The 13306-nt window shown below is 34.3% G+C and overlaps 1 pseudogene; it reads left to right on the forward strand.

Moving 5' to 3' along the window:
• Positions 1-5622: 5622 nt before the first annotated feature.
• LOC111313128 (aminoaldehyde dehydrogenase 1, peroxisomal pseudogene) lies at positions 5623-7553 on the forward strand (annotated as a pseudogene).
• The last annotated feature ends 5753 nt before the right edge of the window (positions 7554-13306 follow it).

The raw sequence follows: 13306 nt of genomic DNA on the forward strand, positions 1-13306 counted from the left end.
GGGTAAAATGTAGATGTTTGATTTTGATTACTATTATTTTATTTTTTAAAATTTCTTTAAAATTGTTAAAATTAAGGATAAGTTAAAATAGGTGATAAAACTGTTTTAGTAAAGATTATTTTATGGAACAGCTATTCATGAAACAACCTTTTTTACAGAATAGCTATTTATAAAATAACTATTTAAGAAACAACTTTTTCGCAGAACAACACCTACACGGAGTAATTATTTTCGGAACAACTTCCTTAAGGAATAAAACCAATACCTTTACCAAAAAACTCTCGAAATATAAGTTACTTCACTAAGAGTTATTCCACAAAAGACGCTTCACCGAATATTGTTTTAATGAAAGAATAGGTGAAAATAACTGAAATATGATAGGGCTCTTGGGTTAATTTCACTATTGAGATGTTCTGAAGAGTTTGGCTTAGTAAATTAGATATAGAGATAATTAAGAGGTTTTCTTTTAACCTTTTCCATAAATATGAGTACTTCTTTTACTTTAAAACAAATAATGAACTTTTATATCACTATACCTATTACCAAAAACACTAATTAAACTCTTATTAAATAATACATTTATACTTTTTGTAATAGTCAATTCTCTCACTTTTCATCATTATTCTTATTCAATACTTAAGATATGTAACTTATATTCTTGAAACCTATAAGTAAAAGTTTTCATAATTTATGAGAGACTTTCGGACTGGCAAATTTCTCATAACTTTCTCTCAAGCTCTCTCTCTACAATCTTCTTTTCCTAAATCTTTTTTCTTAGACTTATTCTCTTTCTTACTTAACCTTGCTTCACCATCCATTACCACCTGTTTCTACACTTAATGCTTTAGTATCTGTTCCAATCTTCTCCTTTGTCATCTATGGATAGATCCTATTTCATTTATTTGCAACGTTTTCTCATCTTAACAAAGAACCCGTTTATAGGAGGTTAGCTACCAAAGAATTACAACGTACTATTTCCTTAGATCATTTTTTGAGCATTGTGCGATTTCAGAAGTGGTGCAATCTTTAGTGTAGACACCCTATTTAGTCCGAACCCAAGCTCATTGGGCCTGGTCCAATAGAGTTTGGGTCTAAACCCATTGGACCCGGTTTAAGATCCAACTAGCAGGCCCAATTGACTTTTATTTTTATTTTTTTATTTTTCTTTGATTTTTTAGTTGATTTATCTGTTTTATTAGATTTATTATTAGTTTAATAAGATTTAGTGATAAAAAAAATTATATCTTTAGTCCTAAATTGGAGGTTATAGAGTTCCTATAGGTTTTAATATGAGGTAGGATGAGTCTTAAGTTTTGGATAACCCAGTTAAATGAAGACTTTAATCTGATCAAAAATTCTTTTGATTTGGTCCTATAAACAGCAACAAAGTTACGAAAACTGGGGGGGGGGGGGGGAGGGGAGAAAAAACTGAAGCAAACCAAATGGGGAAGCCCTCATCGCCACTAGGCCCTCAAGGCCTCTCTTTGACGGGAAACTTTCTCTCTTTGATCCTGACCTTCACTCTTACTGGGCTGTATTAGCTCTTACCTACAAGCCAGTTACGAAACTCTAACTTGGGAGCACTGATTGGGTGATGCGAAAGGCAACTGCTGATGCTTTGAGTGCTTTGGCACTGCATTCAAGCAACTTGATTACAGATAGAGCAAATTGAAAGTGGATCTCCCTTTTATCTACCTGGTTAATTGATGATTCAGCAATTGAAATGAAATGTTGATGAAGCTTTGGCAGTAAGCAATTTTAGGCTTAAATCTTAATGTAGTACTCACCCAAAGACTGGCAGAAACAGCAGGCCATTTTGTTTCATAATATCATTGAAATCAATGAATGCATCCAGGAATCCTCCATGAGAAAAAAAAAAAAGGAAATCAACCAACAGAAAACAACAAAGCTTATTTCATCTATCCTCAATGGAGAATGCTTACGCTAGATCTGTTTTGGAGGTTCTGGATTTCCTTAGAGCAGATCGACGAAAGGTCTCAATTAATTTTTTGCTAGTGCTGAACTTTTAACTGCATCGAACATTTTTGCAAAAGTTGGATTTGGTTCTGGATTTCTTTGGGGTAGACTCGATAATAGGTCTCATTGATTCTTAGGAGTGATTAAGGAAACAAATGCTGAAAAAGCTCTTGAAGAGCTATGTGCCTACCAAGCTGATATTGTAACTGTACTGCGTAATGGTTGTTTTTCAATACTTCTTGCACCTGAGCTAGTTCTAGGAGACATAGTAGAAGTCAGTGTGAGAAGTAAAATTTCAGCTGATATGAGAATGATCTGATGTTGCTTTTGGAAAAACCAAAATCGAGGCACCAATACTTTTTAAAGGGATCGCACATTCAGTAAATATGGCTAATGGCATGGTTTTAAAGTTGCTTTCTGCATTTTCTTTAGCTTATTCTGCATACTCAAAATCTAAATTGTTGGCGCCTCCATTGCTTATTAGATCTGCCATTTCGTTGGCCTCAATTGTGCAAGCTAGAAATAATGCTCAGATCATGATCACTAGCTCCTTAGATGAGTTCAATAACCAGCTATTTAGAACTGTTACGCATAAAACTAAGAGACCGTTTAAATTTGAAAAATCAGGTAATGAGCAGTTTGTGATAGAAATTAGCAAATAAGTCTTCCATGAAAAGGGGTCGCGGCATTGCATGGACAGTTATCAAGCCAGACGCTATTGCTGGTGATGTTGGTTTTTGGGATCGCGTTGCCTTTTCTTTTCGTTAGAATTACCTTCTTGGTTTTTGAATCTACTTTTTTGTCTTCTTGTTCTTCTCCTATCGAATACATGGGATGGAGACTTTTCAGCGGGGCTGACACATCTCAGGAATTTGAAATTATAGGAATCAGCTCATGACCTTTTTTTCACCTGTTAGTACGATACACTACATGTGCCAAGATTTCAATGCTAGTGTTTAGCAATGATTGAGTGGATCTTGTTTGCTTAGATGGAAGTGGGGAAAAAGTGGAAGGAAGTGACGAAATATGATGAAGTTCTACATATCAACAACAAGGATAAAGAGGGTTAAGATATCCAACTCAAGCGGAGGAAAAAGTAGTAAGGGATCGACGGTAGCTTGCACAGATGAGCCTTTTGAATCATTAAAAGGACAATTAGAGCTTATTTACGATCAGATGATACTTATCTTAACAAAGTCGATAAATAAGCACTTTGAGAAGAATCTTAAGTTTGATATGGCACCTTTGCTTGGAGGAACATATGTTGTTTTCTCTTCCCTCATCCACTCCTTTAGTTACATGAGGCCAGAACGAAAGAGTCAAAAAAGCAATGGCCGTGGAGTTCACGATGATGAAGCCATAGCTGATGGTGGAAGCACCAAAAGTAGTTGATGTAGTGCAATCACTTTTTGAGTCATTCCAGCCTTTCTACATCTGAAGTCGAGCCACGCCAACTCTTCAGTCGAATTGTTTTTCATTTTTTTTTTGTGTTTTTATTTATTTTTAAGAGTATTTTTGCATGAATAAAGTTTAAAAATATATAAAAATATAAAATAAAAAATATTTTTGAGGAAAAGTTAAAAGTATCAATTTTTCTTGAAAATAAGTTTTCAAAAAAAAAATGTTTTTAGGGAAAAGTTGAAAGTATCAATTTTCCTTAAAAATAAGTTTTCAAAAATGGTTTTTGAGGAAAAGTTGAAAGTATCAATTTTTCTCGAAATTAAAGTTTTAAAAAAATATTTTTGGAGAAAAGTTGAAAGTATCAATTTTTCCTGCACAAAAGCAATCATTTTTTTTCTTTTCTTTGTATTTTCTTGAATTTTCTTTAATGTTAAATAATCCGACGATGGAGTCTCTACAAGTGAAACATTAGTTTTCTTGCATACTCTTAAGGTGAGGAGATTTTTTCAATTTTTTGCTAAAAGTATTAGAGTTAATTGAGAATAATTTCTAATAATTAATTACTTGGTAAATTTTTAAAGCTTATTGGATAACACAAAATTAAGTTGGTACCATCTTTCGATGGGCGTTGTGAGGGTGCTATAACCTTCCTCACATGTAACCGAACTTTCGAACTCTGTTTTGATTAGTAGATCTGAACCTATTCTTTTAGGGACCCTTAAACTTAGGTGTTCCTTATAAGGATAGATTCCTTAGGTGGCTAATCGTACCTAGATAAAAAAGATTAGTGGTGACTCCTTCAAGTCAATGTCTAGCGATAGATCCCCAGATCTAGACGTCATGACAGCTTGGTGACTCTACTGGGGAGTCTGAGAGTCAAGCCAGTAAATAAATTTATGTTATCCAAAAGCCTAATAAAATTGAACCTTTTTGTATATATATGTTATTATTCATTCATGTTTATTTACTTTATTAATTATGTCATTCATATACATATGCATAACATGAGCTCTACACTCGACGTCCATCCCTCTAGGAGGGAGTAAAGTACCTATTGCTTTCGTGAGGTTTAATGCCTCCGCAGTGACTAGCAAAATACTCCCACTCAAATTGAACTTTTTTCACTTGTAACTTATAATAGGTGAGGATTAGGGTGCCTTACTAGTCTGTGACAGACAATGATGTAAGGAGCAATTTGAGAACCTTTAGACTTTAGCCTTGAACTACATATAAGTGAACCTTAGAAGTGTCTAACCCTAAAATAAAGCCCTTTTTACCCAATAATAGATATACCCTGAAACTAGGACACAAAAAGGGTGTTTATCTAATCATTCTGATTGTCTGTCTTTGTGCATCATCTTCATTATCATATGTAACATTATGCATCGACATCACTTTTAGTTCATCTGTGAAACTAATTATGTTGTTTGTTAGATTTTGTGCATCTGTATTATTTTCATGATCATGTTTTAACATCCATTTCATATTAGATTTCATCCATGAAAATGTACATTTCATTCGTACATCAATGTATCATACATAAAGCATAGCATAGCATTTCTAATCATAATTGTGGTGCAAAAGGTTTAAGGATAGCTCCATCTAGTGAGAACCATGTCCATCAATACAACACAAGAGCCAAAGCCAAATAAATAAAGCAGAAAAACTCTCACAGATTTAAAAAGCTAAAAAAAGCACATGACAAGATTGAGAATAAGTTAAGTAAAATTTTGGATACTCTCAACAAATTAAATAAAAGGAAAAGAGTAGAAGAGAACACAAGCCAACAAGGCCCTGTATCGTAAGAAATGACTGACCCCCTATATCCATCTGGTTTTGATCCACCTTAAGCCTAGTCTACACAAGAGGTTCCATCACAACATTTCACATATCCTACATATCCTGGAATGCCATCAGCTTCTAATCCAGGGCATTACCATAGCTATGTGAATCTTGTCTTTATTGAAAAGGTAGTTCAACCAATTCAAATCCCTGATCTGGATGAACTGAAGGGAAAAGACAAGGAAAAGATAAAAATGAAAACTAAAAAAAAATTCTAAAATTAGTATGCTAGAACAAAGGCTATGGGTTGTGGAAGGAATTGATTTCTATGGTTCAGTTGATGCTGTCGGGCTTTGCTTAGTCCCTGATGTGGTCATTCTTCCTAAGTTCAAAGTATCAGAATTTAAAAAATATGATGGCACAAAGTGCCCAAAAACTCATATTACCATGTATTGTCGAAAGATGACAGCCCATGCTCATGACGAAAAGTTACTAATGCATGTTTTTCAAGACAATCTTACTGGTTCTGCTGTTAGGTGGTATATCCAGTTAGACAGAACTCGCATCCATTCCTGGAGTGACATGGCCCATGATTTTATTAGTCAATATCAACATATTATAGATTTAGCCCCTGATCGTTTGTCTTTACAAAACCTAGAGAAAAAGGCCAATGAGACTTTTAAAGAGTATGCCCAGAGGTGAAAGAATATTGTTTTTCAAGTACAACCTCTTATGACTGAGAAAAAAACTACAATGTTGTTTGTCAGTACTTTAAAATCTCTTTATTATGAAAAGATGATAGGGAATGCAATAAAAAATTTCACTGACATAGTGATTTCATGCGAAATCATTAAGAATGCTATTAAAAATGATGAACTGAAAGGAGGAGAAACCAAGAAGGTACCCAAGAAGAAAGAGACTGAAACTCAAGCTGTAGGCTTTGACAGATAGTTTAGGGGATATCAACCCTATCCACCCTCAGATTACTCTCTATAAAATCCTACTGTGAATAATACTTCATCTTATCCATACCAACCAGCCTCACAACCACCTAATTCATCCATATACTAGCTCATTTTTATCCCCCAAGCTCCCATATACAGCCCTAACAGTCAAACTCCTGCAAGACCCTAAATTCATCCTATTAGCCTGAAAATTGGTTCACGAGAGCAATGGACTATTTGAAAAAAACTTGTATCTGATCCAATCCTCATGACTTATATGGAGTTATACCAAGAGCTCTATAATAGCCACTTGATTGCCTCCAAGCCGTGTGTATCCATTCAAATCACTTTATCCTAAGTGGTATGATCCTACAGTTCACTGTGACTATCACTATAGAATTGCTGACCATTGCACTGAAAATTATACTACTCTAAAGTATGAGGTGCAACGGTTAATCAAGGATGGAATTGTAAGTTTTGATCAAAGAAGAGCAACAGGGGAACACGAGTACAAAGATTAGAGAAAGATCATAGAAGAAAAGAAAAAAGCTTATTAGACACTGGTTTGAGGATGAGAGTGAAACTAAAAAAAAATGGGCAAACTGATTTAATATGGTGGTCTAAATTTTGAGTCGAATGTTACTCATCGACAGTGAGTAGAGAGAGTTTGTTCTCAAAAAGTGAATTTCAATTATCTATCCTGTAATTGAACAGAACATCGATCATATTCCAGCAGCTACAGCTAAAGATGTGGAGCTTGCGGTAGCTGCTACTCAGAGAGCTCTTTCTAAAAATAAAGGCAAAGATTGGGTTTCAGCTTCTGGCACTGTTCGTGCTAAGTATTTATGGGCCATCATTTTTAAGATAACAAAGAGAAAATTTGAATTAGCAAAGCTTGAGCAATTGATTACGAGAAACAACTTGATGAAGCAACTTGGGACATTGATGATGTTGCTGGATGTTTTGAATACTATATGTACCTTATTGAAGGTTTAGATTCGAAGTAAAAGGTTGTTATCTCTCTTCCTATTGAAACATTTAAAGAGTTATATGCTTAAGAAACCACTTAAACTCGTTGGATTGATTACTCTATGGAATTATCCATTGTTGATGGCCACCTGAAAAGTAGATCTTACTTTGGTTATAGATTCTGTTGCAATACTGAATTCTTTCAAGTTGGTATCTATCACCTGTTTGGAGCTGGCTGACGTGTGTAGGAAGGTTGGTTTTTCTTCAGGTGTCTTGAACATTATGATTGGATCGGGCTTGAAAGTTACGATTCTTTTGGCATTTCATCCCAATGTTAACAAGATTGCCTTTACTATAAGCACTACAACAGGGAGCATGATAATGGAAGCAGTCGCTCAAATGGTCAAACCTGTATCTTTAGAACTCGGCAGGAAAAGTCCAATTATTTTGTTTGAGGATCAAGAATATGAAGAGTCGTAATGAATCAATGGGGTGAGATAAAAATCCTTCACCTAATTGCACAGGGGCATGATTTTAAAGAGGATGTTAAAACTAGTTGAATGCTACTTGTCATTCTAAGAGTTTTTTTAAAGTAATGTTAAGATTTCTTTTTTGCAATATGATTTCACTTGCTATCATCTTAATAAAGGCAAGTTAATGCATTTCATTACATTTTCTCTTTCACTCGACCATTATTCCATGCCCTGTTATCTTTCATAACTTTACATTCCCATTCTCAAATTTCAAATGATGAATATTTAGACAATGATAACAATAATTCTGAGATTTAATTTTAAGAACTCATCCACGTTAATATGAGGAGATCATTTGAGCAAAAAAGTAAGCTGTTATCAGAGGTGAAATAGATATATCTTAACGATGTGTAATCTTTTATACATGTTTATGAGCTTTGTTAATAGATGATGTTCAAGAAAAGTATTCACAATTGAGATGAAAAATGACCATCTTTCTTTTAACATTAGAAAAACCATTTATTGTTATCCCTTTGAGCCTATTATGATTTTTTTTCTAAAAAACCCCAACTAAGGATCACCCTCTACACTTGAGGGTAATTTTTGAAAAAAAAATCATAAAAGGTCTTAAAGATGGAAAGAGAAAAAAAAAAGCAAAAGAAAAATAAATGCCATACATGATTTGGGGTAAAGTAATGAGAATCTTTTGTGTGAGGAAAGAAAAAAATAGTGAAACGATGTGGGGGTAAAATGCCAAGTTGCATCAAATGATCATTTGGTTTTGAACCTTTTTTATACATGTTTTGAGCCTATTTATGACCCCTCACCTTGACCAACATTACAACTTTGAAAAGTCCATTTGGACCAAGTGTGAATGCTCAACTTGAATGATCATATGTTGGCGAAGACATGCTCATGATGAAACAACGAAATCATGCTACATTGCTCTAAAGTTTTATATGTGGAAAGATATCAACAATAGCTAAAAAATGAGAAAAGAAGAAAAGAAGATGATGAAAAAAGAAAAATGGAAAAAAATGAGAAAATGAAAAAAAAAGATTTAAATTGAAAACCTGAAAAAGTGATTTGAGTAGAAAAAGACCTAGGTTAAACAATTCACATGAATGGAAGATCAAAGACATATGAAGATCTTTCAAAGACTGGAGCAAAGTTCGCAAAGCTCAAAATGACTTCAACAATAAATGAAATGAGTTTTTGAAAAATAATCCTAGATTAATGTTGAGAATTGTCTGAATATTCATCGTTTGGACATACCATTCATCCCAATGACATAGATCCAATTTATTTCCTTTCCCATTTGTTTTGTATCAAAATAGATCTTCATTGATTATCTTTACCATAATTCACCTTGTATTTTCTTATTGTTACATCCCTCGAATAAATCAAGAAAATGTATAAGTACATTATATTTGTCAACAATTGAAATGATGATGAATGAATGACAATGTGCATAAAAAAGGTCTTGCATTCCTTTAAAGAGAAATCTAAGATGATGGTGGTAACAAAATTGAAAAAATGGTAGAACCCTAAAAAGATGATTTGAAAGGACATATGATGTGATCAAATGGAGAATATGATGATGGATTGGACAATAAAATACAGATGAGGTAAATCTTGAAAAGTGGTATAATCAAGTGATGAATACGGGGATGTATTGGTCGATATAACCTATAAGTTATGATTAAGTGATGAAAATGATATGGGCCAATAGACGAAACTGGTGCTGAGAAGCTTATGAACGATGACCAAGTGATAGAAGATGAAATTTATTTTGAAATGATTAGTGTTGATAAGCCTGGCATGTGGGGTAATAGGTAAAATTTGTTGGCGCTAAAAAACCTTTAGATGATGATCAAGTAATGGAAACAATGATGATCAATTGATGAAGCTTGTTCTAAAATATTGAGAAGCTAAATAAGGGGAAAATGTGATATGGTAGGGTCTTGAGGACCATATTCTATAATTATTTAAGATTTCATGACATTATTGACATTCGCATTACATGCATCATGGTGGCATCGTCGCTTAAATAGTACATGCACATAATTTGATGAATTAAACTTTGTTTGGACATGCATGGCACTATGAGAATATAGGTTGCCGCATTTGCATCATTAAGAAGATATTTGCATATTTGGTCATAACATTCATTCACGTAAATTTTTGAGTCACTTGAAAAAGAAATTGTGAATATTTTGACGAGAATTTTTGAGAACTCAAATGAGAATATTTGAGTTTCAAAATGAGAATCTTTTAGGAGTGAAACCCTAAAGTTCGTCGAATGTGAATCTTCGAACAAATGAAAAGTTTTAAACTTTTGGATGTGAATCTTCATAATACAAAGCTTTAATTTTTTGGATATGAATTTCTAATGTTTTAAATGAGAACCTTTGAACTTAGATGCGAAACTCTAAGTTTTATTGCATGTGAACCTTTGAACTCAATTGAGAAGCTTTGAATTTTTGGATGTGAATCTCCAAAATTCAAATGAAAAGCTTTAGATTTTTGGATATGAATTCCAAGTTTGCCAAATGTGAACCTTTGAAAAGCCTTGAACTTTTGGATGTGAATCTGTAAAATTCAAATGAGGATCTTTAATAAGAGTCTTGGAAGTTGCAAATACAAATCTTGAGATCTTGCAAATTTGAATGAAACTGAAATTTTGAGAATCAAATTTCAGTAAATTCTTACGAAGTTGAAAGGTTCTTGCAAATCTGAACCTCTGAATGTTGAACTCAAATTGTGAATCTTTGAGTTTCCATTACAAAATTCCTTCAATCACGATCCATAATTCCTTTAGACATGATTGTCAATGAGTAATTTATTTTTCCAAAGTTTCGTTGCCTCTGTTGAGAGGAGCAATTTGCTTTTCAAAGTTGTGGTACCTCTGATTAGAAGAGCCATTTATTTTTCTAAAGTCATTGAGCTTCTGATTAGAGGAGCAATTTATTTTTCAAAGTTGTTGAGCCTCTAATTTCAAAGTTGTTGAGCCTCTGATTAGAGGAGCCATTTATTTTTTAAAAGTCATTAAGCCTCTGATTAGAGGAGCCATTTGTTTCTCAAAGTCGTTGAGCCTGTGATTAGAGGAGCTTTATTCATTTTCAAAGTCGTTGAGCCTCTGATTAGAGGAGCAATTTATTTTTCAAAGTCGTTGAGCTTCTGATTAGAGGAGTCGTTTATTTTTCTAAAGTCGTTGAGCTTCTGATTAGAGGAGCCATTTATTTTTCAAAAGTCATTGAGCCTCTGATTAGAGAAGTCATTTGTTTCTTAAAGTTGTTAAGCCTCTACTTAAAAGAGCTTTGATCAAAATTTTAACAAACAAAAAAAATAAAACAAAACAAAACAAAAAAAAACAAAAAAATAAAAACAAAAAAAATATCAAATTGAGTCTTGATGGGTGTCTACGTCTTTGCACAATTCCTGTTTCACAGAAAATGTGCAAAGAGGGGCAGGTGTAGACACCCTGTTTAGTCCGGACCCAAGTCCATTGGGTCAGATCCAATAGGGTTTGGGTTTAGGCCTATTAGACATGGTTTAGGATCCAACTAGCAGGCCCAATTGACTTTTAATTTTATTTTTTTATTTTTCTTTGATTTTTTTTAGTTGATTTATCTGTTTTATTAGATTTATCATTAGTTTAACAAGATTTAGTGATAAAAAATAAAAAAAATTATATCTTTAGTCCTAAATTGAAGGTTGTAAAGTTCCTATAGGTTTTAATATGAGGTAGGATGAGTCTTAAGTTTTGGATAACCCAGTTGAATGAGGACTTTGATCTGATAAAAAATTCTTCTGATCTGGTCTTATAAACAGCAACAAAGCTACGAAAATGGGGGGGGGGGGGGGGAGAAAAAATAGAAGCAAAACAAAAGGGGAAGCCCCTATCGCCACTAGGCCCTCAAGGCCTCTCTTTGGTGGGAAACCTTCCTTTCTTTGACCCTGACCTTCACTCCTACTAGGCTGTATTAGCTCGTACCTATGAGCCAGTTATGAAACTCTAACTTGCGAGCACATATTGGGTGATGCGAAAAGTAGCTACTAATGCGTTGAGTGCTTTGGCACTGCATTCAAGTAACTTGATTATAGATAGAGCAAATTAAGGGTGGATCTCCCTCTTATCTACTTGGTTAATTGATGATTTAGTAGTTGAAATGAAATGTTGATGAAGCTTTGGCAGTTAGCAAATTTAGGCTTGAATCTTGATGTAGTGGTCACCCAAAGATTGGCAGAAACAGCAGGCCATTTTGTTTCATAATATCCTTGAAATCAATGAATGCATCCATGAATCCTCCATGAAAAAAAAGAAAAGGAAAATCAACCAACAAAAAATAGCAAAGTTTATTTTCATCTATTCTCAATGGAGAATGCTTACACCAGATCTGTTTCAGAGGTTCTGGATTTTCTTAGAGCAGACTCGACGAAAGGTCTCAATTAATTTTTTGCTAGTGCTGAACTTTTAACTACATCAAACATTTTTGCAAAAGTTGGATTTGGTTTTGGATTTCTTTAGGGTAGACTCGATAATAGGTCTCATTGATTCTCAAGAGTGATTACGAAAACAAATGCTGAAAAGGCTCTTGAGGAGCTATGTGCCTACCAAGCTGATATTGCAACTGTGCTGCGTAATGGTTGTTTTTCAATATTTCTTGCACTTAAGCTAGTTCCAAGAGACATAGTAGAAGTCAGTGTGGGAAGCAAAATTCCAGCTGATGTGAGAATGATCTGATGTTGCTTTTGGAAAAACCAAAATCGAGGCACCAATACTTTTTAAAGGGATCGCACATTCAGTAAATATGGCTAATGGCCTGGTTTTAAAGTTGTTTTCTGCATTTTTTTTAGCTTTTTTTGCTAACTCGAAATCCAAATTGTTGGGGCCTCCATTGCTTACTGTATCTGTCATTTTATTGGCCTCAATTGTGCAAGCTAAAAATAATGCTCGGATCATGATCACTGGCTCCTTAGATGTGTTCAGTAACCAGCTGTTTAGAACTGCTATGCATAAAGCTGAGAGCCTATTTAAATTTGAGAAATCAGGTAATGAGCAGTTTGTGACAGAAATTAGCAAATAGGTCTTCCATGAAAAAGGGTCGCGACGTTGCATGGACAATTATTAAGCCGGACGTTATTGTTGGTGATGTTGGTTTTTAGGATCGTATTGCCTTTTCTTTTCGTTAGAATTACCTTCTTGGTTCTTGAATCTGCTTTTTGGCTTCTTGTTCTTCTCCTATCGAATGCATGGGATGGAGACTTTTCAGCGGGGCTAACACATCTCAGGAATCTGAAATTATGGGAATCAGCTCGTGACTTTTTTTTCACCTGTTAGTACAATACACTACCAGTGCCAGGATTTCAATGCTAGTGTTCAGCAATGATTGAATGGATCTTGTTTGCTTAGATGGAAGTGGGGAGAAAGTGGAAGGAAGTGATGGAATATGATGAAGTTCTACATATCAACAATAGGGATAAAGAGGGTTAAGATATCCAACTCGAACGGAGGAGGAGGTAGTAAGGGATCAACAGTAGTTGCACAGAAGAGCCCTTTGAATCATTAAAAGGACAATTGGAGCTTATTTACGGTCAGATGATACTTATCTTAACAAAGTCGATAAATAGGCGCTTTGAGAAGAATCCTAAGTTTGATATGGCACATTTGCTTGGAGGAACAGATGTTGTTTTCTCTTCCCTCATCCACTCCTTTAGTTGCAGGAGGCCAGAACGGAGGAGTCGAAAAAGCAATGG

The sequence above is a fragment of the Durio zibethinus genome, chromosome 23 (assembly GCF_047325235.1).
Source record: "Durio zibethinus cultivar Kanyao isolate XHJ-2024 chromosome 23, ASM4732523v1, whole genome shotgun sequence".
NCBI lineage: Eukaryota > Viridiplantae > Streptophyta > Magnoliopsida > Malvales > Malvaceae > Durio > Durio zibethinus.